Source organism: Triturus cristatus, chromosome 3_2, assembly GCF_964204655.1.
Source record: "Triturus cristatus chromosome 3_2, aTriCri1.1, whole genome shotgun sequence".
Classification (NCBI taxonomy): domain Eukaryota; kingdom Metazoa; phylum Chordata; class Amphibia; order Caudata; family Salamandridae; genus Triturus; species Triturus cristatus.
Genome location: NC_140584.1, coordinates 656,690,150 through 656,715,242, shown reverse-complemented (window position 1 = coordinate 656,715,242; position 25,093 = coordinate 656,690,150). Strand labels below are relative to the sequence as shown.

Sequence of the window (25,093 nt, the reverse complement as noted above, 5' to 3'; positions counted from 1 at the left end):
ATATTTAAAAACTATTCTTTAAAAAACAAACTTGCTTGGATTTAGTCTGATGTAATACTACTACTAACATGAAACAGTTTCTGCATATGAATAAAAGACATTTTTAAAAAGTTTGTAGAGACTTTTACATATTTTGCTCGTATGTTATAATGTCTTTAAAAATGAAGGTGGCCTAGAAATTATAACTGTGCAGGACTCCCTAGTTACTTGCTTTCTTTTATGCTGATTAATTTGTAAATAAATGCTTGCCCATTTTGACCAGGGGGCCGCATGTAGAGGTCAGGAGTGCGCTTGTGGCCCACAGACTATAGATCTGCAAGGACATTATAGTATAGATTATACAGCAGCGCTAACTTAATAAGTGCAGCATAGCTGCAGTAAAAAAAAAAATCTATTGCGAGGTCAACGCTTGCTTTGTCATAAAGCTTTTTTCTTTACTTTCAACCATCTGCAACATGACTAAAAAACATTGGCAACCCAATAGCTCTCGCATAGGCAAGACCTATTGGCTTTTCCAATCCGTGTTTTCCTTTCTGCTTTCTCACATTTTTTTTTTTCCGGTCTTTCTCTTACTCCTCATCCTTTACCCCTTTTGTGCTTTTTCTTTCTCTTGCTCAAAGTTTGCTGTGGAACAATAAGTGAAGGCAGTGCATCCTTAGAGCCGGTGGATGCTGGTGGGGGGCACGTGCACTCATTTATGGGGACGGGCACTTGTTTTTCCTCATTGGACATTTTCTGAGAGCAAACAAGGGAATAAAGCACAAAGGGGAAAGAAGGAAAGAGAGAGAGACTGAAAAACCATCACAAATGAAGAAACCATGGACCAGCAACAGTGAGACAAAGGGGCAGGGAGTGTCTGGTTGTTGAATAAAGAGGCATGAGGTGGGTTCCAGACGACAGACCCAGGGTATTCAGTGCATCGGTGCCGGGCGTGGGCTTTTGGGCAGAGCTTAGGGCAGCAGCACTCATACTTGTACAAATTAAGCACATAGTGAAAGTCCTCACAATCGAGTGCTAGTTGGCCCCACCTGCAACCAACGGGTCCATCAGGCATTGCCAGGCTTGCGTTCCATATCATTGGCCTGCGGAATGGCGTCATAGCGTGGTACTGCCGGGGAAACAAACTTTGTGCTTGGATGACAGGCGGCCGCACCCCTGTAATGCCATTACTGCCATCATCTGGCATTGGAAGTGCAGCCTGTCTGTGGCTCAGCCTTGCCTCCCATTGCTTAATCGAAACTGGGCTGGCTCGGCTGGGACAGGGCAGGTCACACACAGCATCGGCTAGGCATTATAAGTGAGTGCATATGTGATGCAATGCCCATTATTTTTCGGTCGCTGACTGAGACTCTGCCCTGCCCACGCCCAGCAGCCTGCAGGTTCCTCCCACTCTGTATACCTGACGCACTAATGTGGGTTCACACTATGGACAATCTGCTGTGCTGTCAACTGCAGGGACGCAGCTTCCAGAGGGGTGTATAGGGTGGACACCAAAACCCACCCACCCCCCCCCCCCCCCCGGTCTTGTCCTAACCATAACATTCAGGTAAGCCTAAAAAATAGTTGCAAAGTTAATCATGCAAAAAAAGTCACTTAGAATTTTAAAAACAAGTCTATTTTTTAACTTGCAGAAGTGTTTCACCTTGGTAGTTCAGATTATATCACCGCATTGAAAGGCATTTATTAAAGTTATAGTTTCAAAGCATGTACTTTGAAATATTTGTGTCCCCAGCCCTTACTACAATGCCACTGGTGAAATTAGAGGCACGTTATTTGGTACTTGTGGCCAGTACATTTCCCAGATTCTTATTATAAATAGAGAAATATTATAGTCGTATTAATCAAACACAAGGTTTTTGTACAACAAGCTTCCTGAGCTCATGCATTTGAAAGTACTCTCATATGTGATAAGGAAGATAAAGGAAACTTGGTGAAATTAAATACTTGTCAAGGAGCACACAATTTGTTCCAGCAGTGAAGCTGGGATTGATCCTAGTGATTTAAGAAGATGTCTATGATGCACAAGGCAAGGCAGAGTACAGGGATCTGTTTGGGCTCCTACCTGTCACTCTCTCTACATCAGTGAACCAGAAGCAGGGCTTTAAGTGGGGCGGGTCCCGCCAGGTCTCACGTGCAGCAATAATTCAAAACTGACTTTGAAATTGATCCCTCTTGGGTCCTACAGTCATACGCTTTACAGACAAACCATAACAATGACAATTCCCTGTTTGCATTTCATTTTCACTTCATCTTGTATCCTCTAAAAGTATTTGTTTTTCCTACAAGTAATTTTTCTGTAGTTTTGTTCATTTTACATATGTCCCATTGACATGAACCAAGCCACCTCTAGGCGTCCGGGTGCATTCTGGTTGTGGGCAAGAGTCAATTATGGAGCAAGAGTGAGGGCTGAAGTAAGATCCAAAGCCCGCAAGGGGTATGAATTTCTCACAGTGCCTGTCAGTGAGTCATAAAGGCATTCAGACTTCATGCACATGCAATACTTGGCTTCTCGTCTTAAAGCGCAGAATAATGGTCACATATGCGCCACTTGCAATTGTGATTTTATGGACAAGTGTGTGAAGGAGTTTTACTACTCAAAATATTGACAGCACCACAATAAATTAATTTGGAGTATTTCAATCTGAGTTGATGGGATGTGACTGAGAGACTCGGAAGACCACCTCTTTTTCCACAGAGCTTAACAATGTTTAATTCAATCTCAAATTTTCAAACTGAAACGTTTTAAATTCTAAATTCTTTTGTTGTTACTCATTTATTTGATCCTTCTATAAAACACTGGCAAAGCCAATTGGTCTGGCTGTTTTTATGTATATATCTATTGTTGTGTTATATGTCTGGATGCAATAGCATACAATTCAGAGAGAGCCCACCAAATACTGGCCAGGTGGCATGCTTTGTAAAGCACAGTTTTCTAAACCCTTCATTACAGAGGTCATGCATCTTGAAAAGGATTCCTAATTACACGTCTTTGCCAATATCCCTTTGAAAGATTCCCCACTTTTTTAAAATCCCACTTAAAGCACTGACCACCTAGGGGTGATGACCACAGTGGTCTGGTCAACACACAATGTTGTACCTTCATGCCCCTCTCAAGCCTTAGGTTTGTGCTTGGACACTTGGGACACAGTGGTTCAGCAATTTAAATTGGCTTTTACATTATGTTTTCCCATCGTAGCATCAGTTTTTCCTTATCTGAATCCGTGGGTTTATATGAGAAGTATCAGACTTAGGATCTACATTCCAGTGAATTTATCTGGCATTGTGATGTCCCAGCAAAATCCAGCTTTTTCGCTTTCACCAGATTGAAGTTGGATCATCAAAGCCTCCAGCACAGCATCATCTACTTCCCGTAGACCTAAATTGTCACCCATCTGCCTCTGCAGATTGGCAGTGGGCAATGCCGCTAGTGTTTGGGGTGGTTCCATATTTACTCAGAAAATAGCCAAGCAAGCAGGTTAACTTTACTGATAGGTTATGAACCTCCCAAAAATTAGTTTTTATAGTACCTCATCTTGGGCCATTCTGAAGCGCTGTGAATAATAAGTCTTCTTATAAATCGTGGCACATGGTAAACACAATTGCTGAAGTCATCGTTGCATCTGTGACCTTAGAACTGGAACTTACATGTCACCAACATGTTGTACATCATTCTGAGATGCCTCGTTGCTGTTGTTTTTGTAATAGGCTTCTCTTTCAGCCAGCAGTGGCCAAGTCATAGTACCATATCAAAGACATTGTGTTTTAACCTATTGGGTATGATTCCTACGTGCACAACTCCCAGTAACTCTTCTGCATCAGGATTCTTGATGGGATGAAGTAACAGTGCTTCCCCATCACAGAGATATCTTGTGCCTTGTTGCCCAGCAGATAAATGTTTATTCCCTTCAAAGTCAATAGCTCCTTTTTACAGCTCATTATGTCAGCAAGGGAACCAGCTCCGAATGCACGAGCATCAATGTCATTTACAAACATCCTTTCACATATATATCCATCTGGGAATACGCAAACACACAAGACCCATCCATGCGACCACACATCCACACACACACCACAAGCATACACATATACCACACACACAAAGGGACCTTTAATCCAAATACATACAAATTAACCATCAAACATCCTTGCACTGATACCCATCGATCCAAAAACATTTTCCTTTCATATGCAAGCTCAATCCACATTGTCCAGTCAACTGCACATCCACCTGTCCCCACAAAATCAGCATTTATCAAAATATAAATTTGGCTGCCTACTAATGCAACTGTCCTCCACCTGAGACCACCATCCACATCTCCATCCATTTACTTGTGTATCAATACAGCCATTCACCCTTCCACACACAACACAACATATGTATTTGTAAGGGAACTTTAACCCCTTGGGCATATTGGTGCTAAAATAACAGATGTTTATTTACAACCATCCATACTTGACTGTTTTACTTGCTCAACTATCCATGCATATACCAACCAACACACCTATGCTGAAATATGCAGATCAAATAGACAAGGGTGTTTGCTGTAGGCTGTCCTGTACCTGTTTTTTGAGAGAGGAGGCTTCACTAATACTTTCACTAATACAGTCTTACCTGTTCTGGTCTGTGACAGCAGGAAGAGTGTACTGCGGCTTTAGTGTCGTAGAGAGAAACTTGCACTGCTATTACTATGATGCACCTGCTCTCTGAAGGCAGGAAGCTTGTACTTCTGCCCATGCTGTACCTGCTCCATGCAGAATGGAAGCGGGCACTGTTAATGCCCAGCTGTACCTTTTTGTGTGAGGGGCATTCCTGTGAGGAGAAACAGGACTAGGGTGGACAACTTAGTCCAGGCTATCTCACTGAGGCTCTATGCGGAGTGGCCTTACTTTTCCAAATAACTACAAACTAATACCACTAATCCTGTCCATTAACAATGTCCAGTGGCCCCAGCTCTCCCTATCATTTTTAGTTTAGTACACCTCATAGGTAATTAGGAAATTTCAGACTCACACCCCCTAACATTATTGACTAAGCTACAGCCCTGGTCTCCAGCGGCACTAAGTAGTGACTGTGAGGGTTGGTGAGTCATGGTCAAGGTAATTTGGTCGGGATCCGGAGAGAGAGTTAGCAAGTATAGTAAACAGAATACAGTAGCACCAGAGTGTGTTACCTGACCATGATGCAGGCCACTGACAGGGTCTGATTGGGATCACAATTAGGCCTGGGCACTCCTGAAAAAAGTGGTCCTACATTCATCCCTTTCATGGATCACCATTTTGTTAGTCTAGTGGGTTCATTGTTTACAGAAATGTTCAGAAAGTGAAATATTTTAAAGCTTATATGGCAGGTTACATTGGTATAGTTAGAAGCACTGCATTTTGGCCATGCGGGCAAGGAGAAATAAATGACCCATGGGCCAAAACACCTGATCAGGCTAGGGTTGCCACCTAGATTGTCTTTTACTGGCATGGCCCATATTTTAATGTCCTGTATAGTACGAAACTGAAGAAAATCACCCAAAGCCGGTATTTTTTCCTCTGACTCATATGTACTTTAAACAGTAAACATAAGGCAGAAGCACTTTAAAATGTATTCTAAATGTGCTTTAATGATCAAAACCCAGAAGGACAGCAGTAGCACTTGCCACAAGAATCCCACACGTGAGGATTACTAGCCGCACTGCCGGCTTCACGGAACTAAGACACCCCGCAAAGATCACAGTCATAGAACAAACTGTGGCCTATAACCAATTGTCAACTACATGCACAAACATAACCAGTTGACGGAGAAGGGTGAGCGAATCAATGTACTTTTCCTTACTATATACACAGCCTTCTGACATTAGAGAAGGCTGAATCCTTTGGTCCTGAAGAAAGCCAACCAACCCAAATGGGCAACATAGGCTGAAACATGTCTACTTTTCACCAGGTGCATTGGACCAATAAACATCCATACAAGCACTGTCCGCCTTTTTTAACTTTAACCATCCCCTGTGAAAATAAAGACAATCCACACAGGAGAGAAGATATTTTTAATGTGTTATTTTGCTGCACTTTTCCCACTCACAGATGTCGTACAGCAGGCAGTCTCCCTCCTTGTGGAGGATAATGGAACACCTGGAGAATGGGACACTAAGGTGATAAGACACATTGATGACTCATCTCACTTAGTCAAACAAGCGGAGACTCAAGATATACCGTTGTCATGACAGTTTGGCTGAGGGTCTCCATTGCAATTTTCCAAAAGTTTCTGGAAAACAAAGTGCGTGAATCATTCATCCTGATGACCTAATATAACAACACAACACAGACGCATGTCTGATTTGGCTATCATCTGTATAAAGGTATGGGCATAATATGTCAAGGGAACAGTATCCTGGATCGGAGGCGGAACTAGAGCCAAATTTTGGGGGGGGTGCTAAGAAAGCATTTCAGGCGGGAGGAGGGGTAATTCTTCCAGAAATAGACAGAGTGGAGATGCAGGGGATCTAGGAAGGGGTTAAAAAACAACAACTCCTCATTAACAAGCAAATGGTCTTTTAAAGACCTGTGAAGTACTCGGGTGCGGCTGTGTGTGTGCCCGGGAAGCTGTCTCCGCACGCGCTGCCACACACGACAGGGGGGGGATGAAGCCCTTTGAGCCTAATGTCCTGGATCGTAGTAAGTAAGCATAGGTGAGTCTCATATCTTCTAGGGGAGATCACAGGATGATGGTTCTCTCCCTTGGGAAAAGTTTTAAAAAATGGACACCAATAGTGCATTTTAATGCACAATTTTCACAAATTGCTAAAATCCATGGCTCTGAAAAGATACTCATTGAATATTCAAGTCCTTTCATGGTGTGCCAAATTAATGAAACCTGACAGTCCCCAATAGTTGACCGAATAATGTTTTTTAAATGTCTTATTGGTGCCCCCATATGGTACAAACTGCCTCCATTACTAAGGCCAGCATTTGGCCATGGGTTCCCAAACAATACATACAACATGCCAGCGACAGAATTTTTCTAATATTGCTTTCCATGTACCCTAGGGGACCTTTATGATAAAAATTGCATCTAGTATGTTGAGGAGTGCATTTGTCATGTATGCCCACTGACATATGCCACATTTGTTCTCCCATTTTGCCAAGAATTTCTTCCATGTGCCAGCATCAGCAATTCGCCACAGTTGCCACCTTTGTCAAGAAATTCCTCCAGTATGCCAGCACTGGCATTTTTCCATGGGTGCCCCATGCCAAAATTTGACCCACAGAGTGCCAGCGCTAGCATTTTGCCGTGGGTATCCATTATGCGAGTATTGTCTCCAGTTTGTTAGTGGCAGCATTTTGCCAAGGGTGCTTCTATAAGACAGGAAGCATGCCAGGCCCAGCAGCAGGCTTGCAAGCATAACAACACATTCTCACTTATGCCTATTTACATTCACTCTCACAGTCATTCTGATTCACCCACACTCAGTGTTGCTGACTCATTAGCACTCACTTCCACTCATTTTCACTCAGTCTCTTGCATTCACTCTTCACCTGACTCCCTCATTCGCACTCACTCACTCTTACTGACTCACTTATGCTTAATTGCTCAGTTCCACTCACTCACACAAACATACGATCTCACATACAAATATATATACTCACACATTCACACACTCTCTCACACAAATTCACTCTCACCTACGTGCACACGCACAACCTACATTTAAAGACAGTTAATTTTTCTTACCTAAATGCCAGTGAAGGTCCCCTCCTGCGAGAAAATGTTTGGGGGCCTTAGCACCCCCTTTTTTCAACAAATTAAACACAGCAATAGGGTCGGTGGTGGAGACGGTGGCACAGTGGACTGGGACTGGGAACCAAAACCGGCCCTGGCAAAGTGCTCGGCCGGCCCCCCCTCGGGGCTTGGGGGTTCAGCCGAGCTCTTTGCCAGGGCTGGTTTTCGGCCGATTTTGTTACAGGGCCGATTTTGCAGCTATGCTGCAAAAACGGCCCTGTAACAATAACGGCCCCCAGGGGCCCAAAACCGGCCCCACCCGTGCGGCGCACTGGGGGATTGCCCGGTGCCCGCTACGGCCAGTCCGGCCCTGGATGCTGGACGCCAGGGCTGACTCCCGGAACCATCTCTCTGCCCCTTCTGTGTGTGCACCGAGTGCGCTAGCCAATAGCCGGTGGAGCGTCTGACTCAGAGGCTAATTGCACCTCCGAGGCCTCTTTCCAAACTTAAAAGCACTTCCTGACTGCTCGTGAAGGACTGCATCAGCAAGGCGCGTGAAAGGCTATTACTTAATTAGACAAGAGTAAATATCAATTTACGGCTGGCGGGATAAATGCGGCCCTGGTTGACAGCTAAAAGGTTGCTCGGTGTGGTGGCAACGTCTGTGAGGGGATATTTCAAAGAGGCAGAGCCTTACCACCTGCGACGGGCTCCGCCATGCCTGTCTGTTTTAGGTTACTCGAAGCCTACGTTTGTGTGTCATATCAATGTCGCTGTGCTGCATAAACACTCAGGGGCAGATTTACGTTTCCTGGCGCATCTCTGCAAGTCAGCAGGGATGCGCCAGGAAAGATGCGTGAGCCAAGTTTACCCCTGCGCCACCACAGATACGCCGCATTTACAATGCGGCGCAAGGATAAACAGATGCGTGTCGCATCTGCCTGCGTAAGGTTGGCGCAGTGCTGGAGTTGGGTCGTGGGCGCGACGCAACTCAAGCACTGTTCCAACCTGGCCTATCCTCAACATGGTGTGTTACGCCTTACGCCTGCTTCAAGCAGGCGCAAGGTTTTGACGCAGCGGTGTCGGATAAGTGAGTGAGTGAAATCTTGTAGATTTCACACAGGCACTTTTCCAAGGTGTTCCAGTGACGGAACGCCCTCCCCGCACCAGAACACCCACATGAAACCTGACGCAGGTTTCATGTGGCGCAGGGCTTTACAACATGACGCATCTCCCTAGATGCGTAACGTTGTAAATAGGGTGCATTGTGGCGCATGGTTTACGCCGCCGCTGCGTCACAGAAGTTATGCAACGGCGGCGCAAATGTGGCGCACGGGGCTTGTAAATCTGCCCCTCACTCCTTAGACCTGGAAGATATAGTACACATGGGGAGTTTATGTAGCAGGTGAATGGCGCTGCTGTGGGGACCTGACAGTGACAGACAGCAATAGACGGTCTTGCTAAAAGATGAGACAAGATGTGATAATGAAAGTGCCCAGAGAGGCTTGGATGCGCCAAGAGGTGTGGCCGAGTGATCCCTTGAAAGGAGTAAATAAATGGCAAAATGGGCAGGGGTCAGAGCAGAAAGTCTACACAAGCGAAGACAACACCTGGATCTTGACCTAGTTCAAGATGCCCTGACTAGACAATGCAGGGAAAACAAGAACAGCCCCTACAACAAAATCTCTTCCAGCACCTATACAAAAATCAGCAAACTTCATTATACCAAGCAGAAGCCGGACTGTGCTTAGGCCCGCATATATAACAGGCTGAGGAAACAGTAAAAGAGGAGGATTTGGAATGAGAACTATATGCTGTCCCTCTGTGAAATGGAAAGGAAGGGCATTCACAGGTCTGTCTCTGCCTCCAGATAACCTCCCTCAGCCCCTTCCCCAATGTTCGTCCCCTCACACCTTCCTGGGATCCTGTTTACCTGAAGTGGAAAATAGGGCCATTCTGGACAGTTCTAGGATGGGCCACCCCTCTGTAAACTCCTTCCTCATGGAGTTTTTTAGTGCCGGATTAGTACCCTGCCTTTACTAAGGCTTCAAATCCCAGACCTGTCCTTCCTGTCAGGCCTCAGGCCTTGTACCAAGGAAGACATGAGTCACAAAATTCTATATATGGCAGCAGGCTGAGCCAAGCCATGGCTTGAGGGAAAGTGCAGCAGAAACGTGCCTTCTTCTTTAAGTCGCTCGGAATGGAGCAAGAGGTAGATTGGGGGTGCCCCTACTGACCAAGTCTGGTCAAGAAGGTAAGGCCTCAGTCAGGGGAGGTAGTGTGAAGGTTCGGACCTGACATAGCATTACATAGGTCCTGATTTAGAGTTTGGCAGACGGGATACTCCATCACAGACAGGGCGGATGTCTCATACGCCATATCACATTGTATTGCAGCCTGCGCACTCACACTACCTGCTGGGATATCTGTCTCTCTTTGACATCGTTTCTCATCCACCAAACTCGAAATCAGGTCCTTGGTTATCAAAATAAAAACAAAAACGGAATGTCTTGCTGGCGGTATTGTCCAGTGAAAAAGAAAGTACTTTAATAACACCTTAAATACATACTGGTGTGTACACTATACAACGTAGAATGAACTAATAGAAACCTTGAAATAAATAAACATACACAATATCTGCAAGGATTATAACCATAATCCTTACTATATTGTTGGTGATCACTAGATAGAAAAAAAGTTGAACACTCACCCTCTAACCAAGGGGAGTTACACGAGTCCAACATTTCTAAATCAACTTCGCTGATTTCTTCGTTCAAGAGTTATTCTACTAGGAGATCGGATTGGCCCCCCTGCTTATCCCTGCTTTTATAGTAGTTTGAAAACTGGATAACGAGCAAACAAAATGTGTTAGTGACACCAGGTCAACGGATCCATGTCTGGATGAATGGGTGGCGATCTTAGCACTGAAGGGGAACAGGGGGAGTGTAACACAGGCCCAACAGCACACACAAGTGCTACACACCCTTTGTGCTCTGGATTTGGATGCCTGGATGGGCGTTCGACATCTGTACTGCATGCAGGGTTTCAAAAGTGGCCCCAGGACCCCTCTTTTCGCAGACAGACCACCGAGTCTGATTATGGGTCAGGAGTACATGCCAAGCTGGACAGAGGCATTGAGTAGCATGAAATGGAAAGGGGGGTGGGGGTCCCACAAAAGTGAACAAGCAAAATATGGAGACATAGAAAAGTGTGATCACCATTCGGCTCACTAAACCTGTGGATGGATCTCTGTAGCCCTCGTCTTGTGTGGGATAGATAGGGCTTCTTGGCACATCACATCAGCATCCCTGGATTCTTTTGGCTGGTTCTGAGCTTCCGTACAAGCAAGGTCAGCAACATCTCAGGGCAGGCGCACAGGGCATCAGTAGTTCTTCAAGCTTAGTTCTAGCTTTGAGGAAATAGGCAGCACTCTGCTCCACTTGAAAGAAACCATGAAGCAGCATCCACACAGGTTTCTGTTTGTGTAGCTTTTATGTGACAGTCAGAGCCTCAGGCAGATGGGCAACAGGTAAGTGCCAATCAGAGTAGGTGCATTTTACAGTTATAAAATCCAATGAGACAGATTGGGACATATCGTCCCTCTTCCAGGAGAAGTATGGGTAAGCCATGCTTGCCCTGCTCACAAAGATGCATTATGATCCCAGGCCCCAGTAGTAGGGTATGTGCCCCCCTTGTAGTGTGATGTACTGGGAAACCGTATGTATCACAGCCAGTTATGCCACGGTGAAGAATATGCTGGAGTGGTCTGTCCGTGTCAATTGCATAGGGAGCATGCACCCTCCATCATTCATATACAATTTGCACAAAGAGATGTTTTTGATCAGTTACTGTTAACCCTAACCCCAGACCCAGGGCCTGAGAATCAAGGGGAGTTTACTCTCTTGAGAGTATGATATGGGCTCCAGCTTAGTTTGAGTTGAAGAATGTTATCTACTGCATCTACTGTCCTGCACGGTTACCCCAAGGGGTTCCATACTGCTCAGTCTCGGATAATGTGTATCTCCCCGTAAAGGAAGGGTTGCATGCTCTAGCACAGCAGATAACACAATTGCAGAACAATGAGCAAAGAGGGGAGCTTAGACAGTAGCCAAAGAGAAGATTAATATGTCTGCAAAATGATGGCCTTCATAAGGAGATCGCAGAGCTAAAGAGAGTCACGAGGAACCTTTTGATGCTTTGGAAGAGGAGACAATAAATAAAGGGCTGGCTTCCTCAGCTCTGTTATGACATGTGTGGGCCACTAATTTAAGCACAACAACTTGTAACTTTGAAATGGACCTAACTCCCAGGGAAACGTCAAGAAGGCATACCCAAAACACCACAGGGTCAATTTGTGAAGAAATATCACAGGGGGGAACCTTGGCACCAGACTCAGACGAGCCCATCTACAAACAAACATGGGAGAGATGCTGATGATTGAATCAGCGACCGCCTGATTGGCCACAGAAATGTGCAAAGACAAATATCCACCTAGAACTCTGGGTACCCACACAAAGTTCCTAACACTCAGTCGAAAAGTCTTTTTATCGTTTAAAAAGACCTAGAAACTATCAGGATGTTAAAAGGTCATTAAAAAGGGCAAGCAGGATAGACATTGTCATCGTAGGATGCAGAACATCTAGATGATTCCATTCATGATGAAATGCGCTCCCCTTGCAAGCTGTTTAGCACTGTGGAAATCACCTTGTACAAAGACCAGTCCCCCAAAAGAATGAGAATCAAGTGCCAAGGAAAGGCGTGTCGACCGGGAGGGTTTCACTGGCCCTAGCACGCGGCTGTTTCATAGCCTTGTAGGGCACCTAAGAAAAAAAACTAAGGGTGGGGCAGGAAGGCCAACATGTAAACAGGAGCCTATCACGTGCACGTCCGTGTAAAGATGTAGGTAGGCATACATGGACAAGAAGTGTGAATCACTCAAAAGGAGCCCCACCAGCTTTGGAAAATGGAGAAGCCCAATGCTGACCGATAATGCCAAAGCCAAATGATATGGCAACTTTCGAGATCGAGAAAGTACAGGGGTGGGGCTTGGCTTGGCTGGGGCCAGCCAAGCCAGAGAGAGGGGAGAAGCAGGCAGCTTTGCTGGAGAGCACCTTTACAGGATCGCCTGTGCAGAGTAGGAATTCTTGTGGCAGGGTTCACTTGATTGTATTGTATTTTACTGTATTGCAACATTTATATGGTGCTTACTACTCCTATGTGGGACCCTGAAGCACCTGCCGACATGGGTAGCACGCTACTCCATGTAGGGTGTGTGGCTGAAAGGATGTTGTCTTTGCTTTGATCCTATCTGGGAAGTGTTTCCGTGTTGTGCATGATGACCACCAAGGTGCGGTTCTCATGTTAAAGGGCGCAGCCCATAGTTTTGTGGTGGATGGTGAAGTGTGAGTGACAGATGCTCTTTTTTATGATTTTCATTATGCTGGTAGCTCTGAACAGCTCTGCAGGTCTCTTTATGATATGTCATATGATATAGTCTGATTAGCTGGTTACTGCACTGGGTTGTGCAATCAGAGATTTTGTGTATAGTTGTGGTCCTGAGCTGGAATGGTTGGATGGAGAGAGAAGTTGAGAGATGTGTTGGGATGGGCATTTTTATTATCATCCCATATCTAAGTGTCTTAGTGAGATATAAGGAAGTGGTCAGAGTGAATAGATATTTGGAGCCTGCAGTGGTGGACTATATTAAAGTCCTCTGAATTGTCCAGCAATATGTGATAGATCCCTTCAGATATTCCATGCTTGATCATTTGGTGTTGTCTGTTTTTGGGCTATGCAATGCTGTTGATGAAAAACCCTCACAGCAGATATTCCTTGTGAACTTTAGAGGTATAAGCAGTGCCACTGGAATGGTGCGGCAGGGCAGAGCTAAATTATGTGGCAGTGTTGAGTAAATTATGTAGCAGGAAAAGGCAAATTATGTGGCATAATGTGGCACATTTTTTGATAGTATTACTTTATTCTTTTGTGAATTTTACACTTGTTAACACTGTCTTGGCATTGGTTGCACCTCATTAGCACGAGTTGAACACTCAAATATAGTAATAGGCAGCAGAAAGGTGACCAGTCAATCTTTGCATATGGCCTTCCACTGCGCAGCAATACATGTTGCTCCGTTTGTAGTAATTTTTGAACTGTTTGAGCTAGAGACAAATTTCATTTTGTTAAAACCTGCAAATTGTGCAGCAGATGATGGATTATGTGGCAAATGTGGCAAATTTATAATCAAGCGAATAATGCTGTGACTGCACAATCGCATACATCTAATGATCCTAGTTATAAGTTATAATCTGCTGCTGACCGCTGTGTATTATGGTTTTAGTATTAATGTGAGCCATACCTGTTATATATGCAAGTAATTAACTTTATAATACCACAGTGAACCATAGGTCAGCCCTTCTTATCTTACCTGCATATCGAAACCAATTTGGTGATTGAAAAGTTTGCAATTTGTGGGTTATAAGAAGGTGATTGCACTTGAGGGTGCAACGTGTTTCTGGGCTCTGTTGCTGGTATGTAGGTGGTGCAGTTATCTAGGAAATAGCCATGTTTTCAACTGTCTTCAGAAGTGTATATGCTTCTGGGTGCTTCAAATGTTAGCTGGTAATGAGTTCCAGAGCTGTTATGTTCTGTTCTGTTATGCCGATTTGCATGATGCAGTTTATCACCTGTAAGGCTACCCAGGCGTTGGAGAAGGAACATAGGCATGGTGGTGCTCCTAGTTGAACAGCCAGGTCTTCAGTTTCTTGTGGAAATTGAGGAGTGAAGTAGTTGTCCTGGTGCTTGGCAGCTTGTACTGAGAAAGCAGTGCCTCCTACGGATTTCTTATGGTAAGGTGGTGTGATTATAAGTGACACAAGCCTGAACTGTAGTGTTCTGTTTTGTTTGCTTGAATCTAACTTGTAGGTACAGGAGTTCTTTTCCTTGGGAGGCTCTGTGGGCAATGCAGAGTGCCTTGAACATTGCTCAATAACTGAATATATCCGCACTCTACCAGATACATCAAAAGGGGCCCAGGGGAACATTATTTAAAGACCACTAGGTTCCTAACCCCCTAATTATAAATGTATTATAGCTACAAAATAGAAACCTATGGTCAAACTTGGAGAAAAATTGGAGAAAAATTAGGAGAAAAATCAAGAAGCACGTGAGTACCACTACTAGTGGAAATGAATCCCATCAGCCACCTGGGTAGCCACCCACATCATCTGGGATCCAGTGGCCCTTGCTGTGCCATCAAGATTGAACAAGGCAACAGCTTAATGGGCAACTAGACTCATACTCACGGTTCAGGATATAGTATCTACCGTAGTAAACAAAGATGTGGTGTAATCGTTAGTGGTGGTGAGAGAAAGCAGTGGAGTGAAAAAAATGTGAATATTAAAATCATCTACTGAAACAGATATGAAGCTTTAATGGTTTAAAGGTTTTTCCAACTGGACGTGAGCAGTTATTTTTTCAAAGCAGCTCTTGCACTGGTTTTATTTCATCACTCAAACAGAACCATTAAAGCTTCATATCTGTTTCAGTGGATGATTTTAATATTCACATTTTTTCACTCCACTGCTTTCTCTCACCACCACTAACGATTACACCACATCTTTGTTTACTACGGTAGATACTATATCCTGAACCGTGAGTATGAGTCTAGTTGCCCGTTAAGCTGTTGCCTTGTTCAATCTTGATGGCACAGCAAGGGCCACTGGATCCCAGATGATGTGGGTGGCTACCCAGGTGGCTGATGGGATTCATTTCCACTAGTAGTGGTACTCACGTGCTTCTTGATTTTTCTCCTAATTTTTCTCCAATTTTTCTCCAAGTTTCACCATAGGTTTCTATTTTGTAGCTATAATGCCTTGAACATTGCCCGTCTAGCTATAGGTTGCCTGTGAAGCAATTGCAGGACTAGAGTCATGCGTTCTCTTGGTTGAAGGTGGCGAAGTAGGCTTGGGGATGCATTTTGGGCTTGCTTTATTTTGCATATGATGAATGTGGGTGCGCCAAGGTATAGGCTGTTCCCATAGTGAAGCTTGGAGATTACAAGTGTGAATATGGCTTCGAGTTTATGTTGGTGTGCAAGGTAAGGGAAGATGCTACATTGTGTTTTCATTGTGTAGAAAGCACTCTTTGTGATCCATGGTTACGCCCAAGTTCTGACTTCTTTTGATGTTGTTAGAGGGGCTTGAAGCTCTTTGGGCCACATGGCAGTAGGCTGGTACTTTTGGCACTGTCCTCAGGCCATAATCACAGTCATCCGCTAGTTGTAACATGTGATGTCGTATGATTTAATCAGATTTGGTAAGGGTGTTTGGTAGATGTTGAATAAAAAAAAGACATGATGGACCCCTGACGAATGTCACGGGGTTGCGTGTGCAGAGGTAATGTGAAAGGTGACAGGTAGACTACACTTTGTTTGTCTGTGAGATAAGAAGCAATCCATTTTAGTGCATTTTCACAGATTCCAAGATTGCAGTAGTGTGTGGTGGGGGACAGTGTCAAATGAAGTTTATAAATCCAGAAGCAACAAGGCAACTACTCAGTTTTTGTCTACTGTTAGTTTGAGATCATCCCAGATGGATTTGATGGCTGCCTCTGCCTGTTCTAAAACTGAACTGTTGGTCTAACAGTGAGTCATAAAGTTTGGTTAAGTTAGAAAGTGAGTAAACACTGCTCTCTCAAACCTTTTTCCTAAGAATGGTCCATTGGATATGATATGGGCCTGTAGTTGGCTGGGTCGGATGGGTTAAGGTCTGTATTTTTGAGACTAGGTCTATTGTAGGAAGTTATCAGCTCAGGTGGGAATGAACCTAGTTCCAAGGACCTTTTGAGTAGGCATCTGTCTACCTCCCCTCCATAAGTCTAGCCATGGATATCTTTATGCATATTTAGGGATGCTGGGTCTGAAGGGGATCCTTCTGATGGTCTGGCTGCAATGATAATAATGAGGAAATCTTTTTGTGATTTGGTGTCAAAAGTATGCGTCAATGGATGATTATTGTTGTCTCTCTACAGGGTGGTTCGGTCATGTTTTGTTGTGGTGTTGTTCACATTCTCCTTATGGTAATTTTCAACCTTTTAACATTTTTAGATTAAATCATTGGAGATGTTATTATGTGTTTGTGGTGTTCCTGTGTTTAGGAACTCTCATTGTGGAATTCTGTTAGAATTTTATGGAGTTCTTTAGATGGGCAGTCTGCCTCAGTTATGCACATGGAGTAATGGTGTTTTTGTGGTTCTGATGGCTCTTTTGGAGGCTCTATTATAGTAATGTAGCACGCTTTTGTCTTTTTCATCTCTTAATTTTCTCCATTTGCGTTGTAGTATGTTAAGTTGTGTTTTCATTCTTTTGATGTTGTCATTAACCTATATGGTGCTCTTTTTGTGGTCAACCCTGGATGTGGTTTTTGTTGGTATCTGCCTGTCCACTGTAGTGGAGATCCATTTATAGAAGGTATGTATGTCTTTTTTAACCGCATGTTTATTGTGGTTCTTTCAAGGTGGGTGTTGAGTTACTGGATGTCTAGTTTTTGCTATTGTCTGTGCGAGCATTTGTTGTTATTGGGTTTTGTTGTCTTTGAAGTGTTGACATTGATAGGTGTGCTGTTCCTAAAAGTGATGATGTTGTGGTCGTTCCAACTTAGGGTGGAGTTGTCTGTAATTGTGGCTTCTCCTAATGTTGCAAATATGACATTTAGAGTGTGCCCTGGACTGTGAGTTGGACCACAAATGACTTGTTGTAGGTTGAATGCTACTAGATTGGTTGTGATAGCTGTGGTTGTGGATAGATTCTTCTTGTCAAGCCATATGTCGAGATCTCCTAGAATGTACAGATTTGGGTTATCTAGATGGGTGTTGGTTGCTATATCAAGTAGGACATCTTTAAAGTTGGCATTGCTGCATGGTGGTCTATAAATGAAAAGGAGGAAATATGTTATAGTTGGAGTGGAGTGACATCTTATCATCAAGAATTCACAGTAGTCCATGGAGAAGTTTTCAATTAATATTTGTAGTGATTTTATGGATGACATCCAGGCCTCCTCCAATTTTGACAATTTTTTTTTTTAATGGTGTGAAAAACATGTTTATAGCTTCATGGCATGTGGGTGCAGAATCTATGCTGAGCCATGTTTCTGTAGTGATGGTGAGGTGCAGTGTTGTTTCTGGTAGTAGATCAAATATGCTAAAGTAATTTTTGTTCATTTATTTTGCATTGAAGAGTAGGCTTTTAGTTGTTGTGTTTCTTTCTTTGTCCTGTAGTGTGGGTGGCGGTGGAGGGCCATAGGGCATTTTTATGCGGCTGGTTTGGAGGTTATTTTGTGCTGGTGGTTTTTTTGGTGGTGGTGTAAGGGAGGTTGTTCAGTTGAGAAATCAGAATTTTGATATATGTTTGTTTAGGGGGCTTTTTGTGGTGGGTAACGCTGTTTTAACGGCTGTATTGTCTGTGCATGGATGTTTCACTTTCTGTGTTTCAACTGATGCTGGGAGGAATCAGAGTAGTGCTCAAATAGAGTCGCTGTTTTCAAGTGACTGTGAATTTGTATTGAATGAAGCATTTTGTTGCAGCAGTGACGTTGACGTAAAGATGGGAGTCTTGCCGTCCAGTTATTATTTTTATTATAAACATTTGTTAAGTACAACTGCAACCCCACCGTTATCCAGGCACTGCAGGACATTAGCCTAACCATCCCAAGGGTAGTATCCTGCTTGTAGATTCACGTTTTCAGGAGTTTCCTGAATGGTAAATGGTCCTGAGTCAGTCAAATATGTGTTGGTAGACTGTTCCACAGTTTGGGTTCCTGATCTGAATAGTCTCTACCTCCAGCTCTTGCTTTCTTGTACCTAGGGATCTGGAGTTTTGGCACAGAGGCTGAGCGGAATAACCCGCCTGGTTAGTACGGACAATCCTATCTGCCAGGATGCGAGGTGCCTGCTTGTTGACCGTCTTGTGAATCAAGCACTCTACTTTAAAAGAAATTATCTTTTTTACTGGCAACCAGTGCAAGGAATCAAGGGCTGTAAAGTTGGAGGATCTCCATTTCTGTCCACGCGCCAGTTTGGCAGCTGCAGCTTGGATTCGAGAGAGACACTTTATTGTCTTCTCAGGTGTGCCGGTAAAAAGGGGCACTACAATAATCAAACCGGCTTATGATGGTACTATGGATAATGCGGCATTGCCAGCTGGTCGGAAGAAGTAGGAGGATTTTAAGTAAAGCTCTCATAAGAGCAAAGCAGGTATTGGATGTCTTCTTTGTGTGGTCTTCTAACGAGAGGTTGGAGTCGGAGTCTACCATGCAGGAATTGACCCATCTTCCGTTGATGACTGTCTCCTGCACTCCCCACCAGGCATGGTCTCCATCTTGCTAGCATTAAACTTTAGCTAGTTGTTTCTAAGCCCGTCGACTATTCTCTTCACGCACTGATGAAAAGAGTCCAATGACCCCACAGAGCCTGAGTTGAGCAAGACTGTCCGCTGTGTGTTGTCGACTTTTGTAGAAAGTCAGTTGCACAGAAGCCCATTATGCGCGACAGGCAGATGTTGGGACGAGAGTGTAACAGGGCTTGCAGGCGGCCACAAACAGTGTTGAAGCTTTTGCTCATTGAATTGACAGAGGTAAGGCCCAGTGTAAATTACACCCTATCTCCCGTGAGCCTCATTGGGCTGTCTTAGTGTCAGCAGCTTGGCCCTATATTTCTAGCTCCATACTCTTCCTCCACCCATAGTGTTGTCATAATTCAGTGCCCATGACATTTGGTCTCTTAGCCAGAGCTTATGTAATTGACTTTCAAAGTTGAGTGGCATAGATTACTGCAGTACAGCTGGGGCAGGTATTACATTATATGATCACTTATGAAGAACATCGCAGTCAAATCCTTCCCACGCCTGGGGGGATGTCGTGCAAATATGCAGATTGACCGTGAACGAGTGGCTTGTTCCAAGGGAATCGTCTCTGATTTCTGCGTTGCTTGTTTAACAAGGCTTGAAGTGCAGGGAGTGAAATGATCTAACCACTCTCTGTAATTACTGTCTGGGATCGGAAGCACGGCGTGGCACCCACGGGCTGCACCATCACCCTGGGCTGGGATGTATTAGCTGCTGTGTCTGTTCGCTATGTGTATGTGAAGGAGTCTCTTTTCAAAATGGCCGCCGCTTCCATGGGCTCGAGAGCAATAAGTAATGTGTCTGAGGGGTAGATGCAGGGCTTTAAGTGGGCCGGGTTCTGCCGGTGCTCAGCACTGGTAGTTTTAAAAAGCAGGTGCGGAGATGGGTCCCTATCGGGCTCTACATTTTTGCCCTCAACATCAGAGTGAAAAAAAAATCTTAACTCTGCAGCAGTGCCACCATTCACTGCCTTTGGTGTAACTTCAATGATACTCGTTGCAGTACTTTCACAGTCTCATCATTTACAGTATGATATACAACAAAGCAATGGTTGTTGCTTGTTGTTGGTGCAATGTTACTTGTTGTATTATATACCTGGATGCAATGACAGAAGCAGCAAAATACCAGTCGGGTGGCACTATGCTACGCATAGATTTTTAGCTTAGCTGTTTTTAAGCCACGATCGGCCACGCTCCTTTGAGAGACCCCCTCGCCCTCCAGTTTTTTCATCCAACTTAAAGCCCTGGGTAGATGTGAAATCACTGAAAAAACTGTGATGACTATTTATGGACAGCTGCATGATGCTGGTAACGATGCATCATGATCTTTTTGGGATGGTGTATTTTATTATTTTTCATAATCCGCCACTCCAGCAGTTCTTTTAAAGGCAGTGAGATCCCCACCAGTCACTTGGGGATCCTCTGACAGGCGAGCAGAGGCCATAGTCCCCATTGAACGGCCGGCTAAAGGCTGCCCCCCACGGCCTAAGTGACCACCTATCTGCTCTAATGTTGTTGAAACTAAATAGAAATGTTATGTGCTGGCTACTGGGTCCATGAAAATACTGCAAGTCACACTCAGGCCTCAGGAAGGGGATGGAGTGGCCGCCCCCCTAATCATTTGTTAGTCGGTCTTGGCCTGGCAGTGCCAGTCAGATCAGCTGGCTGCAGCAACATTGACATCAAGGCTTAGTTGTTGCAGACTGGGTGGAGGTGTGCAAGCCAACATATCATCAGGGAGAGTCAAGCCAGAACCAATCCAAGGGTCAGATTAGCCTCTAAAAGCTGACACATGAAAATATTTGGCATGTAACTCATGCAACAAACAACATGCAAACATATGATAAAGTCGCTTTCAAAAAAGGGAACACGCGGATGTGTTTCAACTGAGTGCTTCAGATTTTATAACTTCATTGAAACTCAGTTGTTAAAAGTAATAGTTTTAAAACCGAACCTTAGAAATATTGCTGCCTCCCCACTGCCTTGACAATAATGCCATTGGTGACATCAGAGGACAGTCAGTTGCCAGGTGTAGCCCTTATGTGCGCTAGATTCCTATTATAGATGGAGGAACATTGAAGTCTGTTAAACTCAAGGTTTTTGTACAGCGCACTTCCGAAACGTACGCATTTGAAGGTACTCTCATTTGTGACACTGAAGAAAAAAGCAGGCTCAGTAATATATAATATTTGCCTAAGATCACAAAATCTGTTCAAGCGGTGGAACCAGGATTGACCCTAGATTTTCTGGTTTCAAATTGGGCAATTTGGCTACTAGATGGGTATCTCTTTCTCTTGCCTGTTTTACATCAAAAGTCACAGATTTGTCGTTAATTTTTGGCACATTAGGTTTCCATATGGGGGAAGGCCGATGCCACATAAAAGCTCAGCTCAATGTGGGCTTGAGGATCCAAGGGGACCACGAGATGAGCCACAGCCAGGCACCTGGCGTGAGATCTCAGTATTTAGCCGACCTCTAAGACTGGGCCTGTCATTGCTTTGAGGAGGAAATGGAGTCGAGTGGATAACATTTTCCAGGCTATCCGACAGACCCTTCATTGACTCGCCTTAAATTTCCAAATACCTGAAAACTAATGCCCTAAACCTGTCTAGAGGTGCCAACTCACCATATTCTTTTTTAGTTGTATACAAATTGTTGCTTGTGGGGTCATCTCACATGCACACCCCATAACATTATTGACTAAACTATGTCCCTGCTCATGGAATGGTCTGGTAATCGGAGCGAACACAAGGGCAAGGCCACAGGCAGCAAGCCACCAAAGTTGAGAAAGACAGAAGAGCCGGACGGAACGAGGCCGAGAATGGTCATACCCCCAGGGAGAAAACCTGAGCCGGAAGGACCCAGCACCCCCACCAAAGAAGAACAGGAGCCAATCCGCATAGGGAGCGTCGGGCCCCAACCGGTGAAGAGAACCAGGAAAACCAGCAGCCTCGGACGACCACAAGCAGAGCGTGAGGAAAAAAAAACCCAAGGGGCAACAAATAAAAACGCGGCAGGATATGAAACCACAAGCCGCAGGAGCAGAATCGGGAAGCACCCAGGCGAGCCCCACCAACAGGAGAAACAACCCGGCCAGGCCAACAAACCCAGGCGCGAACCAGCAGCCGGGACACAGGCAGAGAGTGACCGAGGCAAGAGCCCCAAGAAGCCCCCGCAGGGGCAAAACCAAGCCAGGAAACGGCCAACAGAAGGCGGACGACACACCGCCAAAAAATGGAACAACCGACCCAGCAGAGCCAACACCCAGGAAGGGGAGACCGGAACACAACGACCACCGGCCACACGGGCAGACAGGGCGGAAGGGGAGCCATCCCCAGAGGCAGGGGACACCCGGAACTGAACCAGGGACACCCGGAACCGCAGCCAAACGCCCTACCGAAAGGGACACCCACGGGAACAGGTGAAAGCGGGAAACCCCACAGAGCACCAGGACCAACCAGACGGGGAGGACCCCCAACGGACAGACCAGGCAAGCACCGACAGACAAGGCACAAGGAGCCCAAAACTGACCCCACGGAAGAACAGCAGCCGGGTAGACAACCCAGACAGGAACAGCCGGGGGGCCACACCAAACCAGACGAAGGGGGACAGCCACCCAAGGTAGGAGATCAACCACAGAGCCACAGCACATGGGACAAGACCCATACAGCCAGAAAAGCAGGAAACCAGCGGCAAGGAGCGCACGGATGAGGCCAGCACAAGGGAACAGGGACCGAATCCACTGGACACCATAGCACACCACGCCACTCCAGCGTAAAAACACCACCACCAGAGCCCACGGAAGGATGCAGGAGAAGAGAACACGCACCACAGGCACCAACCGAGAACCGTGACACCTGCTACAACTGGAGCACGGGAGCGCGGGGGAACCCAACACCGCACACACAGGCAACGACGAGGAGGAAGGTGCAAGGGACGCCCACCGGTCCATGGAGCAGGAGGAGGAGGGGACACCACCGCAGCGGCCCGAGGAAGGCAAGCCAAACTGCAACAACCGGAGCAGAACAGGGGCAAACAGAGGATCCACCCCAGCAGACAAGCTGGTGCTCACAGCTCCCGAAAACCCCGAAGGCCACACCAACCAGGACAGGCCAAGGACAACAGCGGGGAGCAGGCAGGTACAGGGGAACATAGGAAGGAAGGCGAAACCCGGGAACGGGAACACACAACCCACCGGGCGAAAAGCCCAACACCACGTCCACAGCACCAGGCACACCCAGGCGGTCCGCCAACCAGGAACCAACCAGCCCCGCACCCGAGAAAAGACGAGAGCAGGGGCTACAGGGAGGAACGGCCGCAGGGCCATGGCGGCGAGACAGACCGCCCTGAAAGGGACAAACACTGACAAGTAGAGAACCCAGGGACCCGACGAGCACGGACACCCAGAAGGAAACCGGGAACCGACGTCGAAATAGGCCCCAACCGCCCCGAAGGGAATACCAATCCCTACACAGCAGATACAATGAGAGGATATCTAAACTCTGAGGGGTAACACTAATAAAAAATGTGATCTAATGGAACAGAATCAATGGTAAGTGAAACTGTAACCTTGTGAGTAAGAGTCTCTGACCACAACCATGAGGCCACAGCGCCTCTAGCAAACAGGCCAGCAGGCGCTGCCACAGAAAACCTCAGTAACATGGAACGCATCACGAAGTCGCGTGTCATCCTTGCGCAGGGGCCATGCTAATCCTCACTGTATCGTACCAAATTGTAGGCTATGTGCCGCCGAAGCGAGCACCCAAACAGGAAAAATATTTCCCAACCTCACTGAAGGCAAGACCATTGCCTACACTTCAGTCGAAGGCACCCAGTCACACCGAAAGACCAGGAAAGTGAACCCCAAGCAGCAGGGCAAGAGTCCAAGACCCCAACCATGAGGCCAGAGCGACTCCTAACACACAGCGACAAGGACGTCCAATGCAGCCATAAAACACGTCCGACATTGAAAAGAACAGGGAATTGGAAAGCAGAGGCGAAATGCCCAGAACCACAAGAGGACGAGCGCCACTACACAAATACCAAAAAAGGCAACCGGAAACCCAGGAGGGAAAGGAGGAACCAACACAGAACACTCATCAGAGGAAGTGCCCCCGCCGTCCAACACAGGTCAAAAAGACCCGAAGAACAACGCAACCGTGGGGCCCCCACCCACTAACCAGAAGAAAACAGCCCGAAGCAGAGCGCACAGAGACTGAAGCCGGGGGAGCAGGACCCGCCACGAGGAGGCGGACCAGAGAACGCCAGCTGGAAACCAGGAGGAGAAGGTAGCAGCCCGGACTCAACCAACGGAGTCGCAGACCCCCGCGAAACCCCTGAGCAGACCCCGGAGCGCCGAGGAATGCACCAGCCCTGGCACCCGAAGGTAAGCCCAGACCGGGACAGCAGCCCCGGCCAAACAAACACGCGCCCAACGGACAGGGAATCACAATGGGGGAGACCGGGACACGGGGGCGCGTCCGCAGGAACGGACGGAGGCCCACAGGTGGAGAGGACCAGGGCCCTTCTCGATCGCATGCAGCGAAAAGCAAAAAGAGGGCAAGCGCAGGGCATTCAAGCCCGACAGCAGGCAGCAACCCCTCCCCCCCTCACCCCCCCCCGCCGCATCCAACTGAGACGGGTCGGGATAGAGCATGCCGGGGAAAGAAAACCCGACGGGCAGGCCGGCCAAGGCGACACACATGCGTCGAAGCCGGTCGCAGGGTATCAGGAAGCCCCGCGAGGCATGAGAGGCAGGGAGGCCCACAAGCGAGGAACCCCGGCAGCCGCACAGATAACCAGGAGAGTAAGAGTCACAGGTTGAGGCCACAGCGACTACTTGACAGCCCATAGCACACCACCCAAAACAAAGCCCGCTAAAGCAGGGCCCAAAGCAAGGAATGGAGAGGGCGCAGGGCAAAAAACTTCCAAGAGCCCGCCAGCACCAGAAGCCCGCTAGAGCTGAGCTGCGAACCCCAAAGGGACAGTGCG

The 25,093-nt window shown here is 46.3% G+C and overlaps 1 protein-coding gene and 1 non-coding gene across 7 annotated transcripts in view; one reads left to right on the top strand and one right to left on the bottom strand.

Moving 5' to 3' along the window:
• The window catches only part of MAP2 (microtubule associated protein 2), a 1,132,493-nt gene that overhangs the window by 174,540 nt on the left and 932,860 nt on the right, over positions 1-25,093 (top strand). The window lies entirely within an intron of this gene.
• LOC146857900 (U6 spliceosomal RNA) lies at positions 23,757-23,864 on the bottom strand. The gene has a single exon (XR_014980281.1). It is a non-coding gene; the product is annotated as a U6 spliceosomal RNA (small nuclear RNA).